Consider the following 12,498-nt stretch of genomic DNA (forward strand, 5'->3'; position numbering starts at 1 on the left):
TGCTATTTCTATGTGCTATCCCTCTGGATTTTAAACTGGAATATACTTCCTTTCCGTCTGGGAGCTGGCAAAGTAGAATCAAGGTGCTCTGCCCCCATTTCTCTGGGTTTGGTTTGCTGCTCTTGCCCTGGGAGGCTCTGCTTCCAGGCAGAGTGGTTTTCGGTGGTATTCTGAGAGCTGCTCCGTGTCTCCTGATTTATACTTAAAGCAGGGGTGTAGAATAGAGAACAGCTCACTTCTGTAACGTAGCATTACTTGCTGTGTTAACTAGAGGAGCTGAACTGGCGGCCCTGGTGAGGATGTGTGTGTTTGGAGTTATCCTGTGTAACTCCTGCCAGAGAAGCAAGGTCTGGGGTGGCACCTGTTGCCTTCTGGCTACGGACCCTGCTGGGTTCAGTCTACCACCTGTAGGTTTCTTTCTTTCTTTCTTTCTTTCTTTCTTTCTTTCTTTCTTTCTTTCTTTCTTATGTTCATTTATTTTTGAGAGAAAAAGAGCGTGAGCACGAGCAGAGAGAGAGGGGGACAGAAACTGAAGCCGGCTTTGTGCTGTCCACGGGGCTTGAACTCATGAACCGTGAGATTGTGACCTGAACTGAAGTCGGACGCTTAACCAACTGAGCCACCCAGTCACCCCCACCTGTAGGTTTCTGTCTTGCCTTTTTCAAAACAGTCAATAGAAGGGACTGTGGAGCCCTCTATTAGTTAGAGGTTTTTGGGTTATAAGTAAAAAAGACCTAACTGAACTTGCACGAAGAAGGGAAGTTTGTGGAAGTTTTCTGAGCTGTGTACTTCAATATTGGCAGGGATACAGCTGGGTCTCGGATGCGACCCAGAGACTGGGACACTCCCTGAATGTCCTGTTAGCTCTTTCCTTCTCTCTGGCCCCCTCTCTTAGCTTCCCTCAATGCTTCTAGTTCTTCTCTTCTGTCACAGACCAGCATCCTCTATTCCTCAGTCCCTGTGGCAGACATGGCCACCAACACTCGTGTTTTCCATATTAAACCAAGTGTCTAGAGAGAGTGTTTTCTGTGTGTTCCAGAATTTTCTGGGAAGAACTGAGTGATCATAGAAAATGGTGACACTCATGGCAAACTGTGGGAGGATGTGGAGTAGTTGAAGAGGTCATTGAGGTTCAGCGGAAAGGATTTCCTTGCTATAATTTGCAAAAAGTGTCAGGGATACCCTGTAATTGTTAGCAATTATGAAAGGACCCAGACTGTGAAACCACATAAACTTTGTATTAAAATTTAAAGGAAAACTAAACAGTAAAGTCAACTAAAACAAAACAAGACACTACCATCAAAAAGATGCTACCGTTACCAACAAAAAAAATCCTGTACGTTGAGGAGATGAACCTGTTAAACAGATTCTGAAATTGCTTTTTCTAAAATTAAATGTCTTTTTTAGTAAAACGGATTATAACCTGTTTTCATATCAGGATTGTTTGAACTCTGAGAAATTGTGGTCAAAGTTTAAGCAGGGTAGCTTGATGTGGAAGGTATTCCTGAAAACTTGAATATAAAGAAAATATTTTAAATTAAAATTTAAAGGCACAGGAAGAGCTTGCTATCAGAAAAAATCCTTGTGTAATTTTTTTTCTAAAATCAGCTTTTAACTTTTCATCACATTCACTTAAATGAGGATGTATCAGAGTGATGTATGGAAGTGTTGAATCACTACATTGTTCACCTGAAACTAATATAACACTATATGTTAATGACACTGGAATAAAATAAAATAAATTTAAAAAAGGATGTATCAGTGGATTGTCCATCCTTGCTGTTAATTATCCCATGGGGGCCGCCAGGTCATTGGCAGATCATGCATTCCACTGATTTCCGAGGTTATGAAAAATAGCTGTTCCTATTTTTAGTTGTTTGGTTACACACACAGATCCCCTGTATGAATTTGAGAGCCCTCTATGAATTTATTGGGATTGAATATTTTGTGTGGGTTGTGAGCCTATATTGCAGTAATCCAAGGAGATTTGACAGTGTCACTTAGTGATTGCAAGGTGAAGAAAAGAGTGGTCTCATAATTCTGGGAATTAGTGCCATTTGAGAATTTAGGAATTTATAAATGTGTTAGTTTGTTATCTTCCCAAATGTACGTGATTTACTTTATTTGTACATCAGTTGTAAAAGAGTTTTTTTTTTTCCCATTTGACTTAGAGTATATTTAAAATTAAAACTCAGTTTTCCTTCTCAGAACATGTAGGTTGTATGAAGTATACTGTATTACTGGGGTTTGGACAAGGGGAAGGGCATGATTAGCACCTGAGTAAACATGGCTGCAATGGAAGACACCCTCTGGACGGCTGCTCTAGCATGCTCCTTACTCTGCGAAATTTCCTGCCTTCAACAGAGTAGGAAACATTTGTTACTGCTTTACATGATTTAAAAGCCAGGTGGTATTCTAAAATAGTGCTGGAAGAGCCCTGCTGTTGAATGAAAATTGGGAGTGTTGCATGTAGGTCGTGTGAAGCTCTGTATCCCATCTGACCTTTTCTTCTTCTGTGGGCTTCTTTTCACAAACCATGGGGGATGCCCCTGAAATGTCAGATCTTAAATAGAAAGCCTTGAGCTGTACCTCTCTCATCAAAAATGCAGAGCTCTGAGGGCTGGGGAGACTCAGTGCCTTCAAAATGACAAGTAAGAAGTAATAATGTAAAAGCAGAAAAGCATATATGAAAGGTCTAATTTCATGTGATACCATATGGCAACAGGGAAAAAGATCAAGTTAATATTGTGAGTTTGACAAGGTATCACCTTTTAGTTTATAAAGCATGTTACGTTCTCCAGAGCATTTTTATGAACATCACTTTTGATTTTTATTTGTTGGTAAAGCGTGGAGCGAATAGTCTGCACGTTTACATACGGATGGGCAGCCGAGGTTGGAGAGCTGCCTGCTGCTTGAGGCCTCCCTGCCACTAACCGGCAGGCCAACCAGATTCTGTCTTCTGATTCCTGGTCCCATTCGTTCCTGTTTCACTTCCTGGCCTGTCCAGCTTACGAGAAATTTTATTTGATGAGAACTTAATTTACTTACTTAGACCCTGGACTTCTTCCACAAAAGAGTTGAGGTAGCTTGGGGTGTCTGGGTGGCTCAGTTGGTTAAGCAGTCTTGGTTTTGGCTCAGGTCATGACTCATGGTTTGTGAGTTTGAGCCCCATGTCAGGCTCTGCGCTGACAATGCAGAGCCTCCTTGGGATTCTCTTTCTCCCTCTCTCTGAGCCTCTCCCCTGCTTGTTTGTATACTCTCTCTCTCTCAATATCATAAACTTTAAAGAAAAAAAAGAGTTGAGGTGGGTTAAAAGTAATGACTAAGAAGGAAATTTTGGCTCAAGTAAGGCAAATACTGGCTTTATTTAATTTTTTTTAAATGTTTATTTCTGAGAGAGACAGTGTGAACGGGGAGGGGCATAGAAAGAGGGAGACACAGAATCTGAAGCAGGCTCCAGGCTCTGAGGTGTCAGCACAGAGCCCGATGTGGGGCTTGAACTCACGAACCGTGAGATCATGACCTGAGCCGAAGTCAGATGCCCAGCTGACTGAGCCACCCAGGTGCCCCTCTCCTGGCTTTCTTCTTAAACTTTAAAATGAGAGTAAGAGGGAAACTGTTTATTTAATGAAAATTAAATTTTCTCTGTGCACCCAGAGCTACCTACCAGTTCTTAGGTCATTACTCAGCCCCCAAATATTAAGTATTTTTATAAAACCTTTTTTTCCCCCCAAATTTAGGATTGGATGAATTGAAAAAGAAGTAACAGACAAGGGAGCTTTGTGGTTGCAGACACCATGGATTTGCTCTCTTGGTATTATATCTAGTGTGCGAGTTTTTTATGTTTTTATAAGTTTACATAAATAACAGCTAAATACCACAGTATATTTGTAAAATGGAGGAAAATCGCCCAGTCTCCACCATTATTACGACTCTTTACCAGAGCTTTCTTTGAAACCTTTTGTCATATACATTTTTTCATAGTTTTAATCAAACCCATGAGTACCTTTGTATGCTTTTTAAAATTTAACATAGCATAAATGTTTTTAATGTTTCTATATGCTTTTCATAATTATGCTTTTTTATTGTGGGAAAATGTATATAACATGAAATTTACCATTTTAACTATTTTTTTTATTTCTTATTTTTTAAATGTTTATTTTGAGAGAGAGACAGAGAGAGAGAGATTGAGAGATTGAGTGGAGGAGGGGCCAAGAGAGAAAGAGTGAGACTCCCAAGCAGGCTCCACCTGGAGCCCAATGCAGGGCTTGAACTCACAAGCCATGAGATCATGACCTGAGCCAAAATCAAGAGTTGGTCTTTTAACCAGCTGAGCCACCTAGACGCCCCACCATTTTAACTATTTTTAAAGTGTACACTTCAGTGGCATTAAGGACATTCACATTGTTTTGCAACCGCCATCACCACCACCACCACCACCACCACCACCACCACCACCACCATCACCACCATCACCACCACCATCACCATCATCACCATCTCCCAGAACTTTTTTGTCTTCCAGAGCTGAAGCTCTACCCACTAAACAAGAATTCCCAATCCTGGGGCACCTGAGTGGCTCAGTCGGTTAAGCATCCGACTTCGGCTCAGGTCATGATCTCACTGTTCGTGAGTTCGAGGCCCACATCGGGTTTTGTGCTGACAGCACGGAGCATGGAGCCTGCTTTGGATTCTGTGTCTCCCTCTCTCTCTGCCCCTCTCCCACTCACACACATTCTCTCTCTTTCTCTTTCTCTCTTAAAAATAAATAAACATGAATAAAAATTCCCCATCCCTCCTAATCTGGCTTCTGGCAGCCACCCTTTCACTTGCTGCCTCTGTAAGTTTGACTACTCTAGATACCTCATATAAATGAAATTAACACATTATATGTCTTTTTTTGTGAGTGGCTTATTTCATTTGGTATGTCTTCAAGGTTCATCCACATAGCATGTATCAGAATTATTTTCCTTTTTAAGGCTGAATAATATTCCATTGTGTGTATATACCACTCTTTGTTTATTTGTCCATCTGTTAATGAACACTTTGGTAATTACACTTTTTTGAAGAATGTAATATTCCATCAAGTATATAAATTATACTTCAGTGCTTGACTTTTATAAGGTATTTGGATTGCTTCTAATTTGGGGCTACTTTAAAATAAAATAAATAGGTGATAAATATCATCCTACTTTTTGATCCTTGTGAGTTGTTTCTTTTGAATGGATTATGCAGACACTCGTGCTCAGTTTTGTTTGCTCTTTACTCAGTTTGAGTTTAGGCTAATTTTTTAAATGAAAAGAAGTTACGTGTATGCTACATAAAATGCGTTACTCTGCATTTTACATAGATATGCCTTAGTTTAGTGAGGAAGGACCATCTAAAGAATTCTTACCTCACTCAGCAGTGTTGCCTCAGTGAGAGCATAATGCAGTGGTTTACAGATGTCAGAAATGACTGATGTTTCAGTAGTTGAGCTGATTTTAAGGCAGTATTCATGAAGAGTCTGTAGGCTGATTAAAAGATCATACCAATCTTCAGGAATGGTACATGTACAATTCTGAAACTATAATAGTTACACGACCTAGTGGTCATGCTGGGGAAAAACTGGTATCTCTTCCTGTTTTCATTGTTATCAGTCACTGGCATGTCTGACCACAGGGGTACAGTGAGAGATGGGTGTCTTGCCCTCAAAAATCTTGCATGAAGGCTGGCATGCCAACATGTCATACAGTTAGAAAACCAAAGCAACTAAGTGATACGAGAAGCCAGCCTGGCTTCATACAGAGGAAAGGGCAGGCTTCCCTGCTTTTTAGACCCTTGTCAGACAGGGGAGGGTAGGCCCTGAGAAGTCAGAAGAGGGTTCTTGAATTGGAGCTCCTGCCCTCCCCACTCCTGCTCCTGCTGCCCTTATGTTAGGCCTCTGTGCACAGTTAGTGGCCATGCACTGGTACGTCTTTGGATCTTTGGGGAATCTCGCTCCTTTGCTGGTCAGTGCGTCACCGTGGCGGTCCAGTGCTAACCCGAGTGGTGTTCCCTGGCCGGTGCATGTGGTGCAGGCAGTCCTGCCAGGCCAGATTCCCACTCCCCTCACTGGCCCACCGTGGACAGCCGTTGTCTGAAGCCTTTTCATGGAGAGCGGTGTGCTTGCCTTTGCCTGGCTGAATTAAGAGTCTGGTACTTTTGTGTCAGTCTAGTCCCATCTGTTCCTTGTCTTTTAGAAACTTCTCAGTGGCCCCTCAGTGGTACCAGTCTGTTTTCTGCAGGTTGTTTTGTGTGTAATTTATTCTTATGTATTATTTTTTCCCATTTTACTGAACTCTCTTAATAGTACTTATTTTATTCAATTCTGTTGAGTTTTTCAGATGGAAAAATATTTACAACTAAGGATGATTTTGGCCCTTCCCGTTTTTACATGACTTCTTTCTTCTGCCTGTCAAAATGCACTTCCTGGAAAATCTAGAATGATGTTGAGTAACACTATTGGTGGACATCTTTGGCTTAATCATCCCCTTAGCCAGACTGCCTTTAGCACTCTTGGCTTTACTTATTTTCTGCCTGTTGCCAAATTGCTTTCTGGAAGGATGGGCTAGAATTGGAGTGTGTGCATTATCCACATCCTCACCAGTGGTGAGTGACCAGAGTATTGGGAAGGCTTTTCCTAATCTGTGGTCCTGTCATTTTAACATGAAATTTGGGTTTGGATATTTGTCATTTCCTCTAGAAATTCTAGAGTCCATAACAGAGTTGGCCTTGCTTCATGCATTGTTTTGTTCTCATCAAATAATTATATACAACTTTCCCTCCCTATTCCAAAGCAACATGGGTGTAGAATGATAGTTACTGTTGTTAATCCTCACAATACAGTTTGGTAGAAAAAGTGTGGGCTTGGAGTCAGATATCAAATCTTAGCTCTGTCACTAACAACCTGGTGAATTTTGATAAACTTAAACTCTTTGAGCCTTGGTTTAATCATGTGTACAATGGGGATTTTTCTGTCTTACAGGGAGGCTGTAGATGTGGAGAAAGATGTAAAGTGCGTCCTTTGTAGTACAGAAGTCATCCGTTCTTGCTCTATGCCTTCTGTCTCTCCAGGTTCATCACACTAAGGCCATTCTGCAGGAATTGTCAAAGATTTTGGTAGATTTAATTTTGATTAGAGATAAGTTTACTCTCCCCCCCCCCCCATAATTCTCTGTTCCATTTTAATTTTTAAGTTGAATTGGGTGAATGATAATTGTTTTTACACGTTCTTTTAATAATTTACTTTATTCCAAATTTAAAAAAATGTTTAATGGGTAGAATATAAATAAAATTACAACAGCAATGTCTGACATTTATTGAGCAATTACAACTACGTGGCAGGAGGTATTCAAGGTACTTTTCATATGTTTATTGACTCCTCCCAACGATTTTACTTCATAGGAAACTTGAGGCACAAAATGTCACCCAGCTCAGGAGTGTGACCCAGCCAGCACACCCCGTGCCTGACTGCTGCCACCACACGGCCATCATGGTCTTGAAGGGTTTGCTTCTTTATTCTTTGTTCTATGTTCCTAAAGCCCATTCTCTTGTTTCTATGTAGAGAGATACAGGTAGAAAAAAAAATCTGGGTTTTTGAAAAGGCTAATAATTGTTACATAACAAGTTACATAACAAGTGTCAAACATAGAGCATTCATATCTTTTGACTACTTTAATCTGTAGCATTAAGACCTTTTCCTTACCTAGGCACTAGGCAGTATAATTTCATTTAGTCTCCCTTGGAATTGCCACCCAGATCTGAGCCTTCCACTATATCTGTAGAACCCTGGTTTAATTTTGCCTTAGATTATTATAAAGTCTCCATTATTGGGATATTAAAAAAACTTTTTTAGTATAAAATGTACATAACATGGAATTTACCATCTTAATCATTTTTAAGTGTACAATTCAGTGGTATTAAATACATTCATAAGGTTGTGCAACCATCACCACCATCCATCTTCATAACAGTTTTCATTTTGTAAACCTGAAACTGTGTATCCATTAAACAATTACCACCATCCCCTCAAGCCTCTGTCAGCCATCATTCTTTCTGTCCCTGTGATTTTGACTACACTAAGTAGCTCAGTTAAGTGGAATCATACAGTATTTATCTTTTTGTGACTGGCTTATTTCACTAACACAATGCTCTCCAAGGTTTATCTCTGTTGTAGCATTACAGAATTTTATTCCTTTTTAAGGCTGAATAATACTCCTCTGTGTATGTGTCTGTCTGTCTGTCTGTACATGTACACATTTTGCTTATCTGTTCATCTGTTGATAGACACTGAGTTGCGTCCATGTCATTATTTGAGTATTGTTGTCAATATAATTTTTATCAATAAATTCTTGTTTTTTTTTTTTTAAGTTTATTTATTTTGTGAGAGAGGGAGAGAGCGAGCAAGGAAGGGGCAGAGAAGGAGAGAGTGAGTCCCCAGCCTCTTTGCAGTCAGTGAGAGCCTGACGGGGGACTCGATCTCATGAACTGTGAGATCATGAACTGAGCCAAATTCGAAAGTTGGATGCCCACTGACTGAGCCACCCAGGTGCCCCCAAATCTTCTTGTTTTTGCCCAAGTTTGGGCTTTTTTTTTTTTTGCTTTGCTGTCGTACAGTGTTAAAGATCCTTCACTGGCTTTATGTTGTCATGGACTGGTCATGCAATCAAGATTCTGTTAGCTCTGCCTGAGAGCCCTTTGTTGGCCATTGGTTAGAGAATTTATCTGGTAGTCTTGAAGTTTATCCTCCATCTTTTCCCACTATGCGGGGAGCTCCTCAGGGCAGAGATGGGACTTCCCTGTACTTCGAAGTGCTAACCCCAACCCTGTGCCTGGGGCTGTGGTGGGCACTGCATGGACATTTCTTGCATGAGTGTCCTTTGGCTGCTTTCCTCATTTCACACTTCACTTTGGACTCTTGTAGCTAAAATTAACGTATAGCATCCATTGATTTGATGCTTGCTGTTTTTAAAAAAAAAAAAACAACTTTTTTTTTTAATGTTTATTTATTTTTGAGAGAGAGAGAGACAGAATGTTAGCCGGGGAGGGGCAGAGAGAGAGGGAGACACAGAATCTGAAGCAGGCTCCAGGCTCCGAGCTGTCGGCACAGATCCTGACTCAGGGCTCGAACCCACAAACTGTGAGATCATGAATTGAGCCGAAGCTGGACGCTTAACCGACTGAGCCACCCAGGCACCCCGATGCTTGCCCTTTTTTAAAGTCTTCCTAAGCTTTCAAAAATTTCTTTCTGAAATTCTGAATCCTTCACTGATGACGTGTCTCATGAATTAGAGCTAATTTATCCCAGCCTTCATTGTGCTTTCATGTGATAGCTTTTGAGGCTGCCTTTACTTTGCCTCGCAGTTTATATACCAACTTCTTTTAAACATAAATTGTAATTGGCTTATTTAATATAAGCAGTTTTTCAGTAGTTTTTGCTGTTTTTTTTTTCTTTAATCAATTGTTGCTTATTGTGTGGTAATCAAGAAAACATTTGAATCTTGGTCAGGTGGGTAGCTATTTTGGTCCAGCTTCCTCAGTGTCGTGTCATGAGTCAATTAAGAGGAGGATGGGCAGGGAAATGTCTCACATATGCTTTGTCTCTGGTAGCTCAGAGTTTGTGGGGTTTGTTTGCCCTTTAGAAATTTTGAAAGGGTAGCTTTGATTCAAGTATAACTATCCTCCCAAAGCAAAATGTTCTGAAAAGTTGGGTTTTAAAGTTAGAAAGTGCTGGGGCACCTGGGTGGCTCAGTTGGTTCAGTATCCAGCTCCTGATTTTGACTCGGGGTCATGATCTCGCGGTTTGTGGGTTCGAGCCCTTCATCGGGATTCTCTCTCTCTCCCTCTCTCTCCTTCCCTCCTCCCCCCCCCCCCCCGCCCCACCCCGGCCACTCATGCTCACACACACACACTCTCTCTCAAAATAAATAAGTTCAAAAAGTTAGAAAGCACTGAGATTGAATCTGTCCTGGAGAAACTTTTCGGAAGGCCACATGTGAAAATTTGTAGAATTTGCTTGTGATGAAACAAAGGGTATGTGGTGGGGGTGGGGGCAGGGTATAGGGCCTTAGAAGCATTTATGGGGCACCTGTGCAGTGGAGCCTTTAAAAGTATTTGCAGAAAAAATTTTAGACTCTTTAATTTTTAAATTAGAAATTCAGGAGTGGAATTTAGGAGTTAAGGGGAGTAAGTACCAAGAGAAATTTGTTCACTAGTTACTGTTTGGGTGCTGTCACTAAGTCAGATGGGTATGCTTCCATCAGGGAGATTATAGTGTCTAGTAGGGAACAAAGCCTTATTTTAATGAAGTAGATTTTAATGAAGGTACTGCGTTTCATGCAATAGGATGGCAGGTGTGTTTCTGAAGAATTTTTGAGTTGGGAGTTACCAGGGATCACCAGCATTTTCACCATCATATTCTTCTTTTTATTATTTTCCCTCATTGCCCCCAGAAATGTGATCTTAATAAGTTAGGATCTTTAGTGTAAGATAATGGCATTCATAGCTCCTGTTTATTCAGTATGTAATTGTATGCTTCATGATGAGCCTAGCGAGGGAGAGGACAGAGATGGAGAAGAAGAGGGTCTGAGAATCCCAGGTCAGGCCATGGTAGGGAGCCAGCAGAGGAGGCTGACAAAGAGCAGTCAAGAGGGAGGAGGAAGGTCAATGGAGAGTTCTGCTGAGGTCTTTCAAGGACTGATGCGTTTAAAACCTTCCACTACGCTGTGAGGTAGCAATGTTATAATCCCCACTTCACAGAGTGGGAAACTAGGCCTTGAGCAGCTTAACAGCACAGCTCTTGTCAGGCAGTAAGTGATGGAGCTGGGATTTGAAGTCAGGCATTCAGATGCCAGAGTCTCCCTTCTTAACCATGGCTGCTTCCCAGCTTCACAGATGTTGCCACGCTCAGTTATAATTTCAGCCAGAAACAAATGTGACAGTTTTGTTTGTGGAACTGTACCCGAGGTAGATGCGTAGTTCTTTTTTTTTTTTTAAACATGGGCTACTTAATGAATTTGTATGTCATCCTCGTGCAGGGTCCGTGCCACTCTTTGTATTGTACACATTTTAGTGTGTGTGCAGCTGAAGTGAGCACCGGATGCATGGTTCTTAGTACATTTTACACTTGATCTTAGCCAAATGGCTAAGGAGTGATCAGTACCTTTTAAATACTGAGAATACTATGTACTTTGGTTAGCAGGTTTTAGACACATAGAGAGCCTGTGACCTGTGTTTGGGAATCTGGTCCAATTTTGTCATTTTACCTGTGGAGGAATGGACACCCTTTTTGTTGAGGGACTTACCCAAGACCCTTAGACTTGAAGCTTAGACTTTGGTCTCTTGACTCTGAGGTCAGAGTTTTCTTCACTGTACATCACCCTTGAGACTCATGTTCTTTTATGGTGTTGTAAATGAAGGGTAGAGTTGAAATGAATATGTAAGGTGCTAAAAATGCTCTCGTCAAGATCATTGAGAATCTCCATGTGGCTCCTTCCAGTGTGTTTATCCAACTTGACCTTTCAGAAGTTAGAGCTGTTAGGACCCAATGTCTGTTGGCCTTCCTCCTCCTCTGCACGGTTCTTTGTCAATCTCTTTTTCTGCCTCCTCCACCTTGGCCTGACCTGGGATGTTGGGGTTCCATTGGGTTCACCACTAGACCATCTTCTTTCCTCCACCTTAATCTTCCTCGCCACCAAGCTCACCATTTTCTGTAGTTAACTCGTTTTTATGTGAATGGCTCTTAAGTTAATATCTCAACTCCAGACTTTTCCTCTGAGGTTCAGATTCATGTCCAGCGACACACTTGACCTAGACATTTGAATGCCTCATGGACACTGCAGAATTAACACACCAAATGGAACCTCTTCCACAGGCCCTCTGGACCTTTTCACAGCAGCCCCCTCTCCATTCTGTTCTTCACCTCAATTATTGCCACCGACTGGGAATCATTCATGATGATAGCAATCAGGGCCGACGTTTATTGAGAGAATTAATGTGCCAGGCACTTCCTTAAACTCATTTAGTCTATTTAGTCCTAACAACAGTACCATGAAGTAGGTGATGAGAATAGTAATAAGAATAGAATTGTATAGCTCCTACTGTGTGCCAGGCACTGTTTTAAGTATGTTACAGATACTAACTCATTGGATTCTCAGTAAATCCATGAGGTAGATTCTCTTACTCTCCCTGACTGGTAATGTCAGACTCTGAAGCAGAGACGAAGTTACTTCTCACAGCACTCAGGGCCCCTCGGCTAGTAAGTGGGAATACAGTCTCGGCAGAGACGGAGTGTGGGCCGCACCAACACCTCATTTTAGTGTGATTATCCCCTTTTCCCACACAAGGCAGCCACGCCTCCATTTCCGCTCCCTCATCTAGTTCCTCAGAAGTTCTGTTGGTTCCAACTCCACAGCTCAGCCCCAGGCTGCTCTCTCCTCCCTCTCACGAGTGAGCAGCTTCCTTCAGGGACCATCGCCT

General features: G+C 41.5%; 1 protein-coding gene and 1 non-coding gene across 7 annotated transcripts in view; one reads left to right on the plus strand and one right to left on the minus strand.

The window, feature by feature from the left end:
• The window catches only part of TULP4 (TUB like protein 4), a 260,270-nt gene that overhangs the window by 16,913 nt on the left and 230,859 nt on the right, over positions 1-12,498 (plus strand). Inside the window, exon 1 of one of the 6 annotated variants that reach the window (XM_047858552.1) lies at positions 7,468-7,526. The exons of the other annotated variants lie outside the window; for them this stretch is intronic. The gene's annotated coding sequence lies outside the window, so the exon portion shown is untranslated. Of the gene's footprint in view, positions 1-7,467; positions 7,527-12,498 lie in introns of those variants that run through there. 6 annotated transcript variants of the gene reach the window in all.
• On the minus strand, positions 11,013-11,116 carry LOC125166913 (U6 spliceosomal RNA). The gene has a single exon (XR_007152612.1). It is a non-coding gene; the product is annotated as a U6 spliceosomal RNA (small nuclear RNA).

The sequence above is a fragment of the Prionailurus viverrinus genome, chromosome B2 (assembly GCF_022837055.1).
Source record: "Prionailurus viverrinus isolate Anna chromosome B2, UM_Priviv_1.0, whole genome shotgun sequence".
Classification (NCBI taxonomy): Eukaryota; Metazoa; Chordata; class Mammalia; order Carnivora; family Felidae; genus Prionailurus; species Prionailurus viverrinus.